The 17,661-nt window shown below is 42.6% G+C and overlaps 1 protein-coding gene across 6 annotated transcripts in view; it reads left to right on the top strand.

Moving 5' to 3' along the window:
• The window catches only part of foxp2 (forkhead box P2), a 109,869-nt gene that overhangs the window by 6,860 nt on the left and 85,348 nt on the right, over positions 1-17,661 (top strand). For all 6 annotated transcript variants that reach the window (XM_074625227.1, XM_074625229.1, XM_074625225.1 and 3 more), the window contains exons 2-3: positions 2,799-2,865; positions 3,521-3,586. The gene's annotated coding sequence lies outside the window, so the exon portion shown is untranslated. The remainder of the gene's footprint in view (positions 1-2,798; positions 2,866-3,520; positions 3,587-17,661) is intronic.

The following is a 17,661-nucleotide window of genomic DNA, read 5'->3' as shown; positions in this document are numbered from 1 at the left end:
CCTCCCTCTCCTGTCTCTCCTTTCTCTTCTCCCCCTCTCTATCTTCCTCCTCCCGTCTCCACCGTGGCTTGGTGGCTCTGATTTGTAGTTCTGCTCCTCTCTCTCACCACACAGACGGCATTAAAGCCAGGCCCCACAAGCCCCCTCTGATATGGGAGAGTTCATTAGAGATGTGCCTTTGATGGGCAGCCTTTTCATGTGACTACCGGTTTTTCAAATACCTTGATGTAGAAGCTTAAGAAGGCATTGTGCAGTAAGCCCTCCTTTTGATGCGACTTATTTAGATCTGCATAGTAAATCAGGGGGGAGTAAATAACCAGCCAGCAGATGGAAGCAAGGAGATAAGGCGCCGGCGAACAATCGCATTTGTATTTTGTTATGATGTTGACAGCAGCTAAAATTCACTAATCTAGAGCCACTGATCTGCATTTCAAAGAAATCTCATTTAGCAGCGGGGAGGATAAAGTTCCTCTCATTGTGTCTATTTTATTGCATTCTTCACTAATTTATCTGCCCACAGATTTAACGTGCGGGGCTCGGGCGGCAGGAGCCGGCGTCCGCGCGTTGCATAGGGGGTCTTAAATACTGTGAAAGCGGTTACGTCTAGACTGTGAGCTGAGGGTAATTACACGTCTGACCATGAATAGAATGAGTTTGAAGACTCATCTTTCTTCGGGCGGGCCTGAATTGCTCGACTAACACTGATAAGGAGCATTTGGTCCCCACAGAAATATTGCCAGTGACTTTCCATAATGCCGCCCCCCTCCACCCCCCTTTTCAACACCAAGGATGGTATTTACTTTTAAGATAAAGTTATTGTGTACAGTAATCTGACTTGTTAGCATAATGTCCTCTTTCATCGCAGGACCCTCCTTTTTCTGCAGCGTGGAAGTATTTGTGGTCCGGGTCTTAAATAGTTTATCTTGACTTAGTGCACGAACGCTTTATGTAAATATCAGCCTATAGCATTATTAGGCCTTCATGAATACTTGAATGCGTTTGCCATATTTATAAGTTGATAGAATTTACCAGCGGTTTTTGTATTTGGCATAAAGATATGTGTGGTATTTGTAAATCCCCACGAATTGGAGGTCATACAGACTAATAGCATTCCTAATGCTTTTCCGGTGAATAAAATATGACATCTGCACAGCCCAGAGGTGTTGTGATATTGAAGTCTGCTCGGCAGCAAATCATTTTAAGTAAAGTAATGTTTTACATCTAAATCATATTTAAAACGTTCTGTTTTGTTTTCGTCACGAAGGTTTAGGGGTGTATGAAAATATCGAGTATCGCAATATTATGTTTTGTGATACTGTATCGATTCTCAAAAACACTTTCGATTTTTAATTAATAGTTGTCATGCAAAGATTAACTTTGTCCATACTTTATTTCATTTGCAAAAATATGCACCATCTCAATGTATGTGTCCTCTCAAAGTAGTGCTGTGATGTTGGATGTTACAGGCACTGTGATAAATACAAATACAGATCCAGCTGTTCTGATTACATAAAAAAAGTCAACTTATTTTACTCAGATTGTATGCATAAAGTGGTGTGTTCTTTATACTATGACAGTTTTCCTAAAATTAGATTTTAAAAATCACTATATATTGCCTTGCTTACAGGATCGCAATAGATCGCAATATATTGAATCGTAACCCCTGTATCATGATGCGTATCGTATCGCCAGATTCTGGCCAATACACAGCCCTACTTAGATTGACAGCTTTAGTCGTCCTGTGCAGCTATAGGCTTTTTGCAAAAAAATTTAGACTTGTTCATTTTATTACTTTATATAACTGTATATCTCAGTTGTTCAGTATGCAGACGTACAAAATACAAATTAATCATGTGATTTTATATGATCCTAAACTTGTCTTGTAAACTTTCTGGTGCCCACCTCAAACCCTCTCACCCCCAGTTCTGAGCAAACGTTGCGCAGCAATCTGTGCAACATTTTTCCACAAACTCAAAACAGTGAAAAATTATAGCAGTTGGCATGTTTTGTTTTCAGCTGCGCTCGTCGGGCTGAGGGCTTTTTTTGTACAGTTCAGAGAGCACATTCCTTAGAATTCAGCAGTCGTCGGTTGCCTGTAGGGGTCAATGGAATTCTGGGAGAATAAAAGGGGAAAAAAAAAAAAAAGTCTCAGAGAGGAACATCCAGGCCATTTTGTGCCCCTGGCAGCAGAAATGTGCCCCCATAGCGCTCTTCAACGAGGGGAATTATTATTATGTTTTACCTAATGCTCTAAATGTGGCGTGTGTGCAGTAAAAATGTCCAGAGCAATCTGTAGCTGCAGTTGTGGTATTGTGCACTCTTTGCTGTAGCTGTGTGATTAACACAAAAAATCATCAATACTAATGGTCTCTAAATTAGAGAAGATGGAGACGCCTGAATGGACCTACAGTACATGAGAAATCAGTCGTGTCAGTTTAATAGTGTGATTTACTTGGCGTTGAGAGCTCGAGCCTTCCAGGCACTCCACCTTTTAACTTGAGAAAGTGAGATGTGTGTGTGTGTGTGTGTGTAGCTTTTACTGTACTGTACTGTTGCCTGTTTGTGCATGCACTCACTCTCACACACACATACGCTCCCATGCTCCGCTGCAAAATCCAGGTGCACTTTGTTGTTCCAAAGTTTATTGCTTTCACCTACAAGCCACACAGACAATAGTTATGCAAGACACAATCTAGCCCACACATGTCCGTCCCAGCTCTGAAAGCACCCAGGAAACAAGCATTTCATGACTGGCTCTGGACTAATGATATACTTTCTGTTTTGTTGTCTCATCGCAGATAGCCGACATCGCCGGACTCCTTCCACTCCTGTGACGGACAACGACGGCAAGTTCTCTCCCTTAGGGTGAGTATTTGAACACGGTCCCCTTCATGTCCATCTGTCAGAGAATCCTTAACCTTGAGAAAGATTAGAGGAGCTTTAACAGTGTCTTGTCAAGGATCAGTGTTAAAATTACCAGGAAACCTACAGTGTATTCTCAAGATCATTCTTCTTTCAAGTCATTTCTTTTTTTTGTTTGAATAAAATGATAAACTCAATTTAGTTTTTTTATCAAAACTCCAACTGTGTCTTTGGTCGTGGTGTTGCATTATTGTTAAGCCCGACTGTGTTTGGGTGATTGTAGTGGCTAGCGGAGGTCAAAGGGGCCCCATTCCCCCCACTCAAATGTAACAAATCTTCATCTTGTCCACCTTGATAGAATTCCCCCCTCCACTGGGCAACCTTTCAGCTGTGCCTGTTTGGTTTTCACACCCCAAGGATTTTTCAATCTACTCTTCGCTTAGAAGTTATGATATGCATTATGGCCGACAAATGTGGGCAAGCTCGGATTTACTTTGTTGATGTCTTGATTGAGATTTGTAGCCGAACAGAACCGAATGAAGTGAACACCGTGTATCGCTCTATACTGGCTATACAGAAACTAGAAGGCAGAGATGCAGGTTTGTTCTATGTTACTGCTCATATTTTCAGTCCAAAACATCTATTTTTTTTTTCTCAGGATGAAATATGCACACTCTGCGCCCGTAGAAGAAAGCAGACGACACACACTGTAAAGTCCAAAGTGGTAAGTGAAAGCAGTTTTCATTGTCCTTGCATGCCTGGTGTTGTGTTTTTTTTTCTTCCCCCCAGATAGATGTGTCTACTGTAATGAGCCACATCAGGCATAACTGTTGGTGAGATATGGCCTCAGAGTAACGCTGAAATGACAAAACAGCAGAGCCGGGTATGAGAAAAGGCATACCTGCTAGTACATGGACCTAACATCATTAAAATGCCATCATTTAAAAAAGTTGTTGGGATGTGGGAGATGCATGTTTCCAGTAGCAACTTATTTCAGATACCAAGAAAGACGTTTGCATGCATTTTTCAAGCACAATGTTGTTTTAGCTTAATATTAAATAAAACACATTTATGAGTGAGTCAAATATTAGGGCTGTCCTCGACTAAAGAAATTCTCAGTCGACTAACTCGTACAATTAAATCAACTAATCGATTAGTTGATTTAATCGACGGATCTGTAAAACTGAGTTTCTCCACAAAGAATCACACAAAAGCACCACTTTTAAATCTTGTGTTCACCAGAGATGTGCTTAGAAATGTCATTCAGCATGAAAAAAGCATAAAAAAAGACTAGAAATCTTAGCCGACCGAGACCAAAACGACCGATTAGCCGACTAAGAGGGGGCAGCCCTGTCAAATATTATCTGTTAATCAGTTAATATCTAATAAAAACCGACTCTTTGATTGATCCCGCATCTTTGTAGTTCTGCTAAACTCCCTTTTTTTCCCGAGCTAATGACACAAGATGGTGTTTGTCACCAGGTCAGTCCACAAATGAGGGTGAGGAATCTCAGGTCACGTAATGAGAATCACCAATTATACCTCCATCATGTCTAATGTGGCCGTTGTATTGATTAGATCCCTCGTATACACTCATGCATCCATGCCTCGCGGGCGCACACACACACACACACATTTCCTAACACTTTTATGTAGTGATGGTGAGAAGAAAACTTTTAATTGTGTTGGTTTGTAAGTATATAAGTAAACATGGCAGTGAAGAGAAAAGAGTGGTGTGTGTGAATGATTGAATGTGATGATTTGCTACAGATATGTACTGTCACTCGGTAATCAATCATTACTATATGAATTGTTTTAATAGGTCTGCCTAAATATTCAAAAGACCAGTGAAATGTATAGCGACTTTATATAAGCCGGATATCGCTGTCCGTTTGCTTTGAATCCAGGCCATACTGTAGGTTTATTTAGATATTCTACCCCATAACCTAAAGGAGGAAGTGTATTTATCTTAGTCGTGAAGAAGCGCCTTTGAGGTACAGATATGATGGGCAGGAGCGAAGATGCTGGGTGGCTTGGCTGCAGAACCAAGTCCACCTCCCCAAGAGTCCTATCTTTCCAGAGTGAAGCAGAGTCCACATTTCCCTTTTTCCACCTAAAAGAGATTTAAATATTAGTTCCTAATTTGTCTAGTATTCAGTTAAATCTTCAAAGATGAACTCTTACTGCATATCTGCTGGCCTAAAAAAAAAGTCCTCCTAATCATCGCAAAAAAAGTGTAATTGCCCGAACACTGCGAGCCGCACTTCCAATGTAGACGTATATAAAAATCTACAGCAATTAGATATATCTTTGGCTGCTTTAGAGAAGCTGCGGTTCGGACTGAACAGCCCTCTGCTCACATTTCCAGTCTGAAATTGATTTCTTGTCATAGATCAGAGACCTCTTGTCATTCCACTTCCAATCCTCAAATGGTTTCCCTGAGCCCTGCTAACTGTGGTCCCTGTGAGTGGGCAAACAGGGGGAACCTCCACGGGTCTTTACCCTGGGCACTCGGAGCAGTCGAGGGAGTAGAGGCAGAAATCAAAGGGACTCGGATCATTCCCCATTGGCAGCCTCCATTGTCTAGCTGATTTGGGATTGGTTGAGAAGGTGAAAACTGCGGGGTGGAGTGTGGGGGTGGATGGAGATCAGGCGAAGCAACCCCTTTTTTTTTTTTTTTTTTCCCTAATCTTTATCCACCATTAACCCCAGTGCCCCAGTGTGTGGCTGAGATCAGGGCCATTGGTCAATCCCCCCATTCACTGCCACCCAGAATATTTTAAAGTTAAGCCCCCTCGCTTAACAAAAAAAGTCTTACTCATCAAAGGTTTACTTTCCCTCTCTTCCTTTCCTTTTGCTCTCAGTCCCAAGGACCTACTGTCGTCCTTCTCTATGGTCCACTGTTTTGTCTCTACACTTAGGCAAGAGGGAGGGAGAGAAGTTGGGAGTTTTTGGAAGTTCCCCAAGTTTCCATATTTTGATTTAATGAGGGTTGGTTTGGGGTCTGATAGTGCCGTGCTGTGAGCAAATTGGAGCAAAAGTGGATCGACCAATGATGTCCTGCCCTTTGCTGATCTCCGGGATTAGGAGCTGTCCTGTTTTTAAATAGACTCCGGAACCCCGTACTTACACTATTTCCGCAGAGGAAATATTTTTCACACCTGTGATGTATATTCTTCTTTGGCCCCATATGAAAGCCATCACACATTGAAATATATAACCATAACAAGGCTGAATTCAGTCCAGATCTCCGACTCCATATGAACAGACTCTGCACTATATCTTTTCTTGGCAAGTGTCAGGTATTTATGTTGCTCGCAGGTCTGACGTGAAAGAGAAATGACCGAGGGGACAGAATAGAAAAAACAAAACAAGAGGAGGATGTGGAGATGCGGGGCAGACGGTGAGGAGCGAAAGAAAAGAGATTGCATGGAGAGTGTTTGTCCAGAGTGCACAGTTGCCATGAGAATGGAGTTAGAAAGTGGGGAGGTGAGGAGGCTCAGAATGAGGATCGCCATCATTCCTTAAGGAGAAGATAAAGAGGCTCAATGAGTCTATTGATCCTCGTGGCTGCCTATGCTGTTTCTTTATCTTTCCCCCACTCTTATCTTTTATCCAGTTGTTTTTTAAAATGACAAATCTTCATGCTATTTTGCAGAATATGTGAAGGAAAAAAAAAAGATAAATTTGCCCTCAGCATACTTTGAGGCCCCTCCAATAGTTCTGTATACGCACACCTCATATCAGAAATGACTGATTGCAAATACGGCATGCACCAGCTTAATTTCTATATACGAGCAGGGATCTAGTGTTTCACGTGTTATTCTTTCCCCCCGCGACTTAATTGGAGAAAGCTTGGGCGCGGAAGCCGGACCTCGATGGCATCCCTCCAACAGCCCCGAGATTATTGTGAAACCCAACCCGAGGCAGGCATGACATCAGAGCGGCCTGACATTAGTTTGAACTCCTCACTTCAGGTGGGAAGAATTACGAGTGGCTTCGCTCGCAGGTGATCGTGTCCAATGAATCGGTCGCACACAGTCGCGCATTCTTCTCCCGAGGTCTAAATGCTGATTGTCTTGACAGATTGAACTCGGCGTGTTATCACCAAACTGTCACGCAAGCCTCATTTTTCAGCCTGCACTCACACAGAGCCCTCAGTTTATGTTAGCCCCTTCACAGTCCAGTGTTTTATAGGGATACTGTCATTATGACATCAACTCAATCTACACTGTTTTAACCCCACTGATGAGTGCTATTCATCTCAGAGACTGCATGGCCCCACGATACGATATTATCACGATACTTAAGTCACAATACAATCTTATTGCGAGTATTGCGATAAGATATATTGCGACTTATGACCTTTTTTCAACTGCAAATTATGCGGTTTGTCAACATCTAATTTATCTAATAAGATACAGTTTTCACTCTGTTCATCTCAGAGTTTTCATCACATATCCAGAGGTCAGAGGTCAAGGGACCCCTTTGAAAATGGCCATGCCTAAATTTAGCGTAACTTTGCAGTATTATTTAGCATTCTTCCCGACAAGCTAACATGAATGTCTGGTACCAATTGATTCCTTAGGTTTTTCTAGTTTCTATAACATACCAGTATCTTCACTCTAGCTTTAAAACTGAGCCCGCTGCAACCTCTGAAAGATAGAATAGCGGCCTGGATAGTTAAGAGATTAATAGTTTATAATAAAAGATCGATACTTGACGTCCGCGTATCGATACAATATTGTTATGTAAAATATCGCGATACTATCCTGTATCGATTATTTTTTTCCCCCGCTCCTACACTGTACGTTACCCACATCAGAAATTGTGACAATGAGACTTCCTGTGGTGATATAAGACTTACTCTACATTGTTTAAGTAATCAGACACAAAGAAGGTTTCTATAAATGTAAATGAGATTGTTGGTTCTGTTCCTTGTTATGTACTGTATGTAATGAGATTTAGTTTCATATGCATTTAAATGGAATGACAACAGCATTCAAGTTGTTTCGCTCAGAATATATTTCTTTACATATTAACTTTTAATTAACACAAGTGTGTCTAAACTGCACATATTTTTATTATAAAAAAATGACGCATTTTTATTGTCATTCTTCAGATTCCTTCATGAGATAGTGCCCTCCTCCTCCTCCTCCTCCTCTTTAGCTCACTCTTTCTTTTTCTTTTTCTTTTTTTAGTAGACGTTTCAAATCAAACCACACGGTCACAGCCACTGAAAAAGCTTTTACTCCAGAGGCAACAAGCCAAGTCCTTTGTTCATAATGATCACTTGATCGCGGGCTGAAAAGGGATACAGGCGGCGGCAGAAAATCCTACAAGAGCTTGGAATCTGACTTCCTCACCGCAAACCACAAGCCCAGACAGACAGTGCAACTGTTACTACCTGGTTGGAGACGAAATGGGCAGAAAGCATCCGTGTGTGTGTGTAGAAAAACACACATTCACACACACACCATGCTCGATTTGGGTCACAGAGCTGACAGACAGTGGAATGTGAATGTGTGTATGTTGACAAACTCCACTGCACTCTGAATGGGGTTTGTGATTACACCTCATCATGCGCGCTGCATCGGTCCTGTCCCCGGCCCCCCGATCCTTCACTCCCTCTCTCTCTCTCTCTCTCTCTCTCCCTCCCCATTTCTCCCTCTCTCACCACAGTGCCTCATGGGCAATCATGTGGTCACACTACCTGACTCCTCGCCGCTCAAGAGTGCAGTTGACAAAAACAGCCCGAGGCCCGTCATGTGGAAAAGATTCAGTCGGCACACAGCATACATTCTACCCCCCCTCACCCTACAACTCCTCACTTTCTCCCACTAAGTAACCGAAGCGCCGGGGTGTTTCCTCCTTCTGCTCACCTGTGAAGGGAAATAGCACGCCGTTCCTCCCGTCTGGGTGTGTGTGCGAGAGTGGATGTTTTTTGTGGCCACAGTGCGTGGATGCGGCTTTAAACAGTGTGCATAAGTGCGTAAGGGTGTGTGTGTGTGTGTGTGTGTGTGTGTGCTTTGGCCAGCCCGTCTCCCTCCCACTCTCTGAGAGGTGCAGGCAGTTTCTCTTTTGTCAGTTGAGTTGCACTCCTCATGTCATGTAACATAAAGCTGGCGGTCAGTGAGAGCTCTCAGCTGTCAGTCAGCTCGGTGGTCCTGGCCTGTCGAGCTGCTCACCTGTGTTTATTGGACAAGACCTGCTCCACACTACCCAGGGAGAGCACCTTGTCTCCTTTCCTTTTTCCTTTTTTTTTTTCTTCCTCTCTCTCTTTCTCTTTCACTTTGTTTTTGTCTACTTCTATCATTCCCTTTGTCTGTCTTCCTCCCTGTCTCTCAGCACAATATCACTTTTTATTTAGCTTCTGTCTTTTATTTTCTTTAAATCCACCACCACCACCACCACCTTTCCTCCCAGTTCTTCTCCCCGCTGTCCTGTACAGTTTATTTTTTCTGGCTTTCCTCCTCTGCTTTCTCCTTTTTTTTCTGCTATCCCCGCTGTCCGTTTTTATTTTGTATTATTTCGGGACCTCTTTGTCAGTCCTTTCGGTTTTAAAGCCGCGCCGTCTCTTCGGGCGGCGGTGTTCATCTCTTCTCCGCACCTGGCCGAGCACACGCACGAGCCGCGCACGCGCCGCCCGCTAGACGACTGATTGAAACTTGTGTCTCAAAGTTGCTAATGCTCACTGAAGCATTATATTGTAGATAAAGTAAATAAACTAGGTTACCATGGGAGAAATCTCTGGAATAGACTGCAGTGATCGGAGCAGATGACACACACACACACACACACACACACACACGTAGGCTTTCTCTCTTTCACATAAACAGGCGCACATACATCAAGTGAATGGCTGGAAAGGTGTCAGCGATGTTGAGGTGTGAGCGGAGAGCACGGGGTGGGGAGATATTTTTTCTATGGCTCAGGAATTTCACAAGTTTAATGTTTTTTGAGGAGCTCTCTAGAAAAGTAACAGTTGGATTCGAGGGCCTGCAGTCAAGTGGACGCTTATATCGTCGGCGTACGCTCAGTATATAGTATAACTTTTATAATGCAAAGGTCATTTATTTTTTGCTTCCCCCGGAAGCCATACTTAACCAGATAGCTTTCACAGATGTTCAAAAAAGTCTTTTAAGAAAAGTTATTAACTCACCCAGAGCCAAAAGGTAGTCTCAATCATTTCAACTTCTTTTATTCACCTTCTCTTTACCCTGAACTCTGCTATTTTACTTTTCTTTTCACAAGTTCTTTCAAAAAACCGTTCAGTCAGTCCAATTCAAATGATTTTTTTGTTGGAAAAGATTCATTAGCTAGGCTAGTTAGCATATTGCTTAAATGCAAAGGGCGGACTCTTTGTGGCTGGACGGTTTTAAGACCAGCGTCCACTGAATGATCCCTCAGGTTAGAGTGCTAGCGAAGCCACACCGCATTCATACTTCCACCTGGCATTATATAAAACTCCCTTGTATTCGCCCGTGGTTCCATTCTGCGCCGTAAAGTGGTATAGGTGACATGGTAATACATTTGCATTGTGCCCAGTGATAAATACTCTACCAGGTCTTACTCACTCCGCTGCTTCCGAATGTGTCCGGACGGCGCCTGTATTGTCAAAGGCACGGGGGTCATTCAGAACTCACTCTCCCTCCCCTTCTGCCTTTTGTCCAATATTTCTGCGCGGGTGATAGTTTTCTCATTTATTTAGTGAATAGTCGGCGGGGGTTGAAGAAGAAAGACGAGTTTTACATTATGGAAATGATGGAATGGGTTATAATCTCCCACATATTCATCACGGCAGACATTGGACCCTTGTGATACCGTCCCTTCCATTTGGCTATTGTTCCGGTTCTCTTTCCGCGCACTGTTCCCCTCAATGGGCGAAGCAGGCTTTAATCCTGTCTCTCTTTGGAATGACAATGTTTACTAGCTATCATTCAATAAGGAGCCAGGAGCATGACACACATCCCCTCTGTCAGTTAATGCTGTGTGAATGTGCTAGAAGGAGATACAAAAGAAAGGTATTGTTAGAGGATCGGATGGAAGGGTTAGGCTAGTTCGACAAAGCGATTGGACGTTTGCGTGCATGCTTCGTAACCCCTTACATTACATTACAGTTAAAAGAATAAGCCCTAAACAGGTCTTTGGAGTATGCCCGTCCAGACAACAACATGGCAACGTTGGGTAATTATTGCCTGTAAGTAGGGATTAGGGTTGGTGGATGTTGACAGTAAATTGGCTCTCAGAGCGCGTGGATGTGTGGATCACACACATTCTCGCAAAGAGTGAAGGTGTCTGTACATAACCCCCCCCCCCCCATCCTCTTTCACATCGCCCTTGTCATGTATTTACCAATAAATATGGGCTTATTTTTCCTCACTCCCCTTATCTCTTCTTGTGAAAGGACGCACAAGCGAGCTAATGAGGTTTCTAAATATACAAAAGAAAAGAAAAGAATCCAGGGAAGCTAAGATGTTTGTCTGGCTTTATTTTCCTTTTTGCTCCCTCCAAATTGTTTTCCCTTCAAAGTCTTGACAGCATTAGGGATTAGTGCCATAGCTGCTAACAATCATTAGTGTGTTTTCACCATTGTGTCATGGCACTGTTTTCTACCACCACCCTTTAGCCTTACCTCCCGCGCGCGTCTCCCAGCTTTTTTTCCGTTGCCGAGCGAGAAATGAAAAACAATCGCTGCGACCTCCGGCGACCCCTCCTGACGCACAGACAGTTAAATGGTTTGTAAGACGTTTAATTACCAAATGGTATAATCGTTATTCATCTCATCATTAGATGTATGATATTAAGTGAATTGCCTCCCTTGGGTCCCTGTGTTTCACAGATCAATAGATTTAGATGGAGCTTGAAGGGGGGGCGGGGGGGCTGGGTGGGCAGTTAAAAACACTTCTGAGCCCTCTGATATGAACACGTGCATTGTTTGTGTGATGCACCGCCGTGACATTCGCTCATTTATTTATGCAATTAGCTTTTATATAGGTTTAATTATGCTAATTCCTATGTCTGCACCCAGGAATGGCAGTATGTCTTCTTTTTTTTTTTTAATGGATTTGCGGCTCCTGGGTTTATTTTGATGGTGAAAAGGACATGAAACAATGGACAAGGTTATGGCACCACAGACTTCCCCACCGGCGGAGTGCTTGCGTCGGCACTTTTGGGACACTTTGTTGGTATCAAGCATTGTTTGAAGGCATTGTGGAGATTGCTAATGCAGCGTGTACACCTCCGAGGCCCAGTAGCCCTGCAGCTTGATATCGCCTGTATTCCCAATGTGAATATGGCTGAGTGGTGATCGGGGACTTGCCGCACCACAAGCTGCTATTCACTGCAGCCGGCACTACTAGCCCGAGTTAATTGTCCATTATCTGCTATTATCTAAGCTCTACCCCTCTCTGTCTCTTTTATTCTCCCTCACTCATGATTCTAGCCGTCACCACCAGCTTCACTCCCTCAATATGCTCTATCCACTGCTTTTTTTTTTGCTTTTTTTTTTCTCTCTCCACCTACTCTAGCAACCTTATACCAGCGTTGTAGCCAAGTCCTGGAGTTCAAATAGTAATAATGATTCCCTTTGTTCCCGAGGTGCCTCAAACAGGGTTCTGAACGTGAAGTCAGCAAAGCATCATGTTCATTTTCTTGTCTTATCATCTCACTACTTGAGTGGGAGGCGCTCTCGTGTCTAATATTCCCATCCAGAGGAAAGATTTGAAGACTATTCTTTTGAAAAAAATACATTAGAATTACACTTTTTTAAAAGGTATGTTTAATAATTGTTGCACATAGTGATGCAGTAGTTGTTAAACAAGAACAAATCTCTTATTTTAAGATAAATAATACTATTAATTGACGTTTACAAAATAAGACTCCTCTTTAGATCGATTAGGTGATAGATCTATCTGCCGAGGTGTTTGAGGAATCCTCAGAAATTTCACTTGATGGCACTGTTTTCCTTTTTGCTCCAGCTGAAGCAACAGGGCATGTTTTATGTATGCTGGGCACAATGTGAAAAAGCCCGGCTGTGCCACAGATATGTGTGTGTGTGTGTGTCTTCCTTTTTCTCTTCCTGTCCCTGGGCACCGAGGAACACGCAGCAACACCGACAAAACAATAAGATCATGCACTATACTATTTTTTTTCTTCTAAAAATCATTATAAAAATGGTTGAAAAGCAAGAACACATTGGCACAGTTACTGCACTCTAGTTCATTAATTGTGTTGTGTGTTTTTGGAATATTTTAATTTTTTTGCTTGATGCTTCTTCTTTTCATTTATATAAAAAAAAAAGTTTGAGGGTTTTATTCTGCATCTTAAAAACGTGCATACTTGGAAAAATGTAAAGTATATTTTAATGTAAATTTGAACAACAACAAAAAAAACGGTCACTATTCAGCAGTTTAAGTTAATTGAATTGCATTTCGTCGTGTGCTGCCAGGCGTTGCTTTAATAATTACATCAACAAGATGATACAAACTATAAGGCCTGGAGTGTTTCTGCAGTTCATTTCAATCTCACACCTTCCTCTCAACTGCCACTTAATATAGTTGGATCTTCACCTGCAATTAGTCTCCAGATAATACCCCACACCCACCCCCACACACATAGTAATTCATGCATTTTAAAAGGGATTTTTGGTAGTGTTATAGTTTCGAAATAAATACAAATTATTAAAGCAGAAAATTCAGTTGAAAGGGAAAAAATGGTTGCCCTTTGTCCATTACTCTCCCTGCTGTCTAACAGGGATTAAACAGAGTTTAAATAGAGGTTGGATGGATGGATTGGGGGTGTGCAGGGCGGTGGGGGTCAAGATCATATTAAGTGCTCACAAAGCAAATGGTTCAGCATTAGGAAGTGCTGGTCTGGTGGCCCAGCCTTTAAAGACGCAATATATCACAGTGAAAAATAACCCAGGCTTGTATTCCAGCATCGCGCGCATCATAAATAAAGGTGTGTGCCACGTATAATTGAGGCTCGTGCATGGGGGAACGCGGCTGGAGATGAGAAATGGAAATCTGTGTACTGGTAAATAGATAATCACACAAAAGTAATTGAGGTTTTCAAACCCCAATCTAGTCTGCCAGCGTGAGCTCGTTTGCATGTTAATCACGTCGGTGATTTCCCTTCATCACAGGGAAGTCCGCGCACACTTCCATAACCAGCTTTTAATTGCATTTAAAATGTCACAGAGGTGGAACACATGTAATTTAGCCAGAACTGTGTCCAAATTAATGGGTACTACTGAGACGCTCCATTGGACAGGGTTGGAAATGAGAGAGGCTGTCCATTGTTTGGGTCTTTATTAGAGATGCCTCAGTCTCTCCACGATAACATCTCTACAGCACCTTTTTTGAAGTGTACATCAAGACTTCAAAATTAAATCTGACAAGCATTTTGTGCACGACTTAACACTACAATGGATGCCAACTTTCTTGCAAAATAAGCCCAAATGGATGGACGTTAAAAAGCAAACATCAAAGGGAGAGAGAGCACAAAGCCAAAGTGTTGGGGTTTTTAAATGGAGAAAGAAAGGGAGGAATAGTTTATTTTCTTTCATCACCAGGTGTTCTGTGGCGTATAAATTACCAAGATGATGTTTCCATAACACAGCTTAGGGCACTCTAGAGAGGGGAAACCTGCAAAACAGACCTATTTAATTTTTCATTGAGGTGGACCATCAGGAGCAATAAGCCAATATTCCTCTTCCCCTTTTTTCCAGATGCCTTCTACACCACTCTATCTTACCAAAACCCAAGCCCCTCTTACTTTTTTTTTCAAAAAAGTTCTGCCGAGACCTACATGAAAGGAAGGAACTGTTGAAATGTTAATTTTACCATCTGCTGTCGAGGCCCGCTACCTTTTTTTTGTGTGTGTGCATTTTTCTTTTTCTTTTTTCTCTCCACCCCCCCTCTGCCTTCTTTAATTCCCAGTAGTTCTGTTCTGTTTCATGAATGTGCTGCTATTTTGGCTGTTTGAAGTCATAGGGTCTCTGCGAGCGTGGCTTTGACTGGCTGGAAAATACAATGCCACATGGTGGATGGTGGAGACTGTCCATTAGCTTCCTGTTTAAAGCCCGGGTCCCTCCTGGTAACCCTGTTTCTTATACCAGTCCCCAGGCTCCAGTTCCGCTCCCATGCCCACCTCCAGTCTGTCAGTCTCTCTTGCTGACTTGGGCTTGCCCTCGCTCCCTCTCCTTCCTGAGTGTGCACGTCTTCGGGGACCTATTTAGTCTGTTTATCTTAATGCTGAGGATTTTAATCACTCGTTTACAAGACCCCTACCACCTTTAGCTAATCAAAGTTTTTTTTTTTCCCCCCCTCGTCTCAGCACTGCTAGTTTTCCTGTAAGCTCAATAAACCCCAGCAAATCCAAGATAGAAAATGAAATTCTCTCGACAACTGCGTCTTCCCCATCTCCACCTTTTTTTCGTCCTGTCTTCTCATCACAAAAAGTTGACACTTTTGAAAGCAAAAAAAAAGTATATTGCCAAAGTTTGCTGTGAAGATTTTGCCAAATGGATGGATTCCATTGTGAGATTTGATAGTTGGCAATTAGGGTGAGACATCCTGTGTGCAGAGTTGCTTAGCATTTTCCTTGGCCGGGACCAGATTGTTTAGTCTGCTCTCATTGTGAGCTGTTTCTGAGCTGCAGTTGACGGTTGTTTGCAGAGCGCTGGGGGAAAATGTGAGAGGGGGCCAGTGCCTTTTCTCTATTTATTTATTTTCCCCCCGTCCTTGGAGCTGGAATCTGATTTGTGTTCATGTTTCTCTATTCTCTCTGAGCGGTTTTTAAGTGTGGCTGCTGAAATCTAGACTCTGTATGACCTCACTGCGCGGCCTGTGTTTCATTAATGACCAGCCCTGTGGTTTGGGGAGAGGAATATTTTTCATATGACACCGCCTTGCATTAGCGCAGAGCGGCAGCTGCACAACCACAAAACCATCCAATTTTGTGGCTTTGAAAGGTGTGAAAAGTTCAGCTCCCTATAGCAAGCGTTGCATTTATAATTATACTCGGTGTATGCAAGGGTGCGCAGAAGAAGGAGCGGAACTACCGAAGACTTGTAAAAGAAAGAAAAACCTGCTAATGAAACATTTGTCTTTCATTCTCCTCGGTGAAGTAAATAGCGGGCGGTATATTTCGCAGTGAGACGTTTACTTGCAGATTTGACATGCTACGCCTAAAGAGAAGCCACCTAAAATAACAAGCAGGAACTCAAAAGTGGAGTAGGTAGCATTTTGACAGCTTGATTCATTTGTAATAAATATTTCATTTCATACTGTTTGGACCCTTAGAGCCTAACACAAGAAAGTCTTTTAAAGTCTTTTTTTTTTTCAAGTGCCACATCTGGCATAAGAGGTATTTCTTCGCAGATTGATTGATTTCCCAGGCTTTGTTGGAAGCGACTCACGCAAGCAATCGACTAAGAAGCATGCAACAATTCACAGACACACGTAGCACCCCTCCCCTCCAAAAAAAAAAAAAAAAAAAAGCCCAGACACTAGACTACTGTAACTCTGTTTTGTACCTTGCAGGATATTGAATATCCAAAAAGGAAACCTCAGATTTGTCCCGTCCCAAAAACAAAGAGCCCTTGTGCTGCTTCTCCTTCCCCTCTCACTTTCAAACCCAAACTGGTACTGTCATCATAACACGACAACTCATTTGAATACGTAAGATAGCATATTTCCAGATAGCCATTCATCACGGCGCACTCCTCCCACAGTCCTGGCAACATCAAGTGTTGTGTTGTCAGCTTGAAGTTAGGAGGTGGAACAGGGAGAGATTGAGGTTAGTCACCAAGGCTCAGGGAGAGTGAACAAAGGAGAAGATTACCTAATAGTCCTGCTATGTATTTGAAGTGGAGCCTGCTGTTTGTTTGGGGAGGTTCGGGGCTGGATGTGCAGGGGGAGATGTCTCGCAGGCAGCTGATGGGTACTTTTAAGCTGTCAGAAACATCCCCTTTGCCATTTGTCTTCCTGAATAGACGGCAACGGGCTTCGACAGGGGCCAAAAAGGCAACACAGAGAGAAAAGTTAATGATGTTTCCCAAGTTCGCAAAGTGTTGAAAACGTTGCCTCCGAGTATAATTGGGTGCCTTTGTGTAAATTAAAAGTCATCCACGATGATGGCTTGACAAGTGTTTTAAGCCGCCGATGCACGGTCCGCGCACTATTTCCGGGGCCCCGGTGTTACGCGATCTCTAATGAGTCTGCTCTCTGCTTGTATATGTTTGTACACAACAGTCTTGCAGGTTGTCACTGAGAATATCGTTCTATATTTTGCATCGAAATTAGTTTCGTAGTCACAGCACAAACATCATCAAGCTGGTGTAAACCGCTTAATTACATGCCAAGACTGCGTAAAACAAACTGAAACGGGGGGGATACTTGTGTGCATCTAGCAAGTAATTTATTTAATTTGTTGTATCTTAGATTTACCTCATTGAGAGAACACATTAAAACATATAGTGATGGAAAGGTACACAGTTTTCTTGATCCATGCAACATACTGTGTTAGATGAATCTTATTTATATTTCTTAAAGTTGTTTTTTGGACAGTATAACCCAAAACCACTCTGTTGATAACTTTTTTAAAAATGGTGTCGCTGAATTTCTTTTTCATCCCGTAAATTGCAGTCTCCCTTTCTCCTGTGATTTTGAACAAACAGTTACAACTCTCTGAAATCGCTTGCCAGCCATTTCTGTTTTGATAAATTGTACATCTAGTCCTATTTTCAAAGTCATCAGCGATTGCTTTTTTGCCACTCAGAGCACTGAACATGGA

The sequence above is a fragment of the Sebastes fasciatus genome, chromosome 23 (genome assembly GCF_043250625.1).
Source record: "Sebastes fasciatus isolate fSebFas1 chromosome 23, fSebFas1.pri, whole genome shotgun sequence".
NCBI lineage: Eukaryota > Metazoa > Chordata > Actinopteri > Perciformes > Sebastidae > Sebastes > Sebastes fasciatus.
This window is presented reverse-complemented; position numbering and strand designations above follow the sequence as displayed.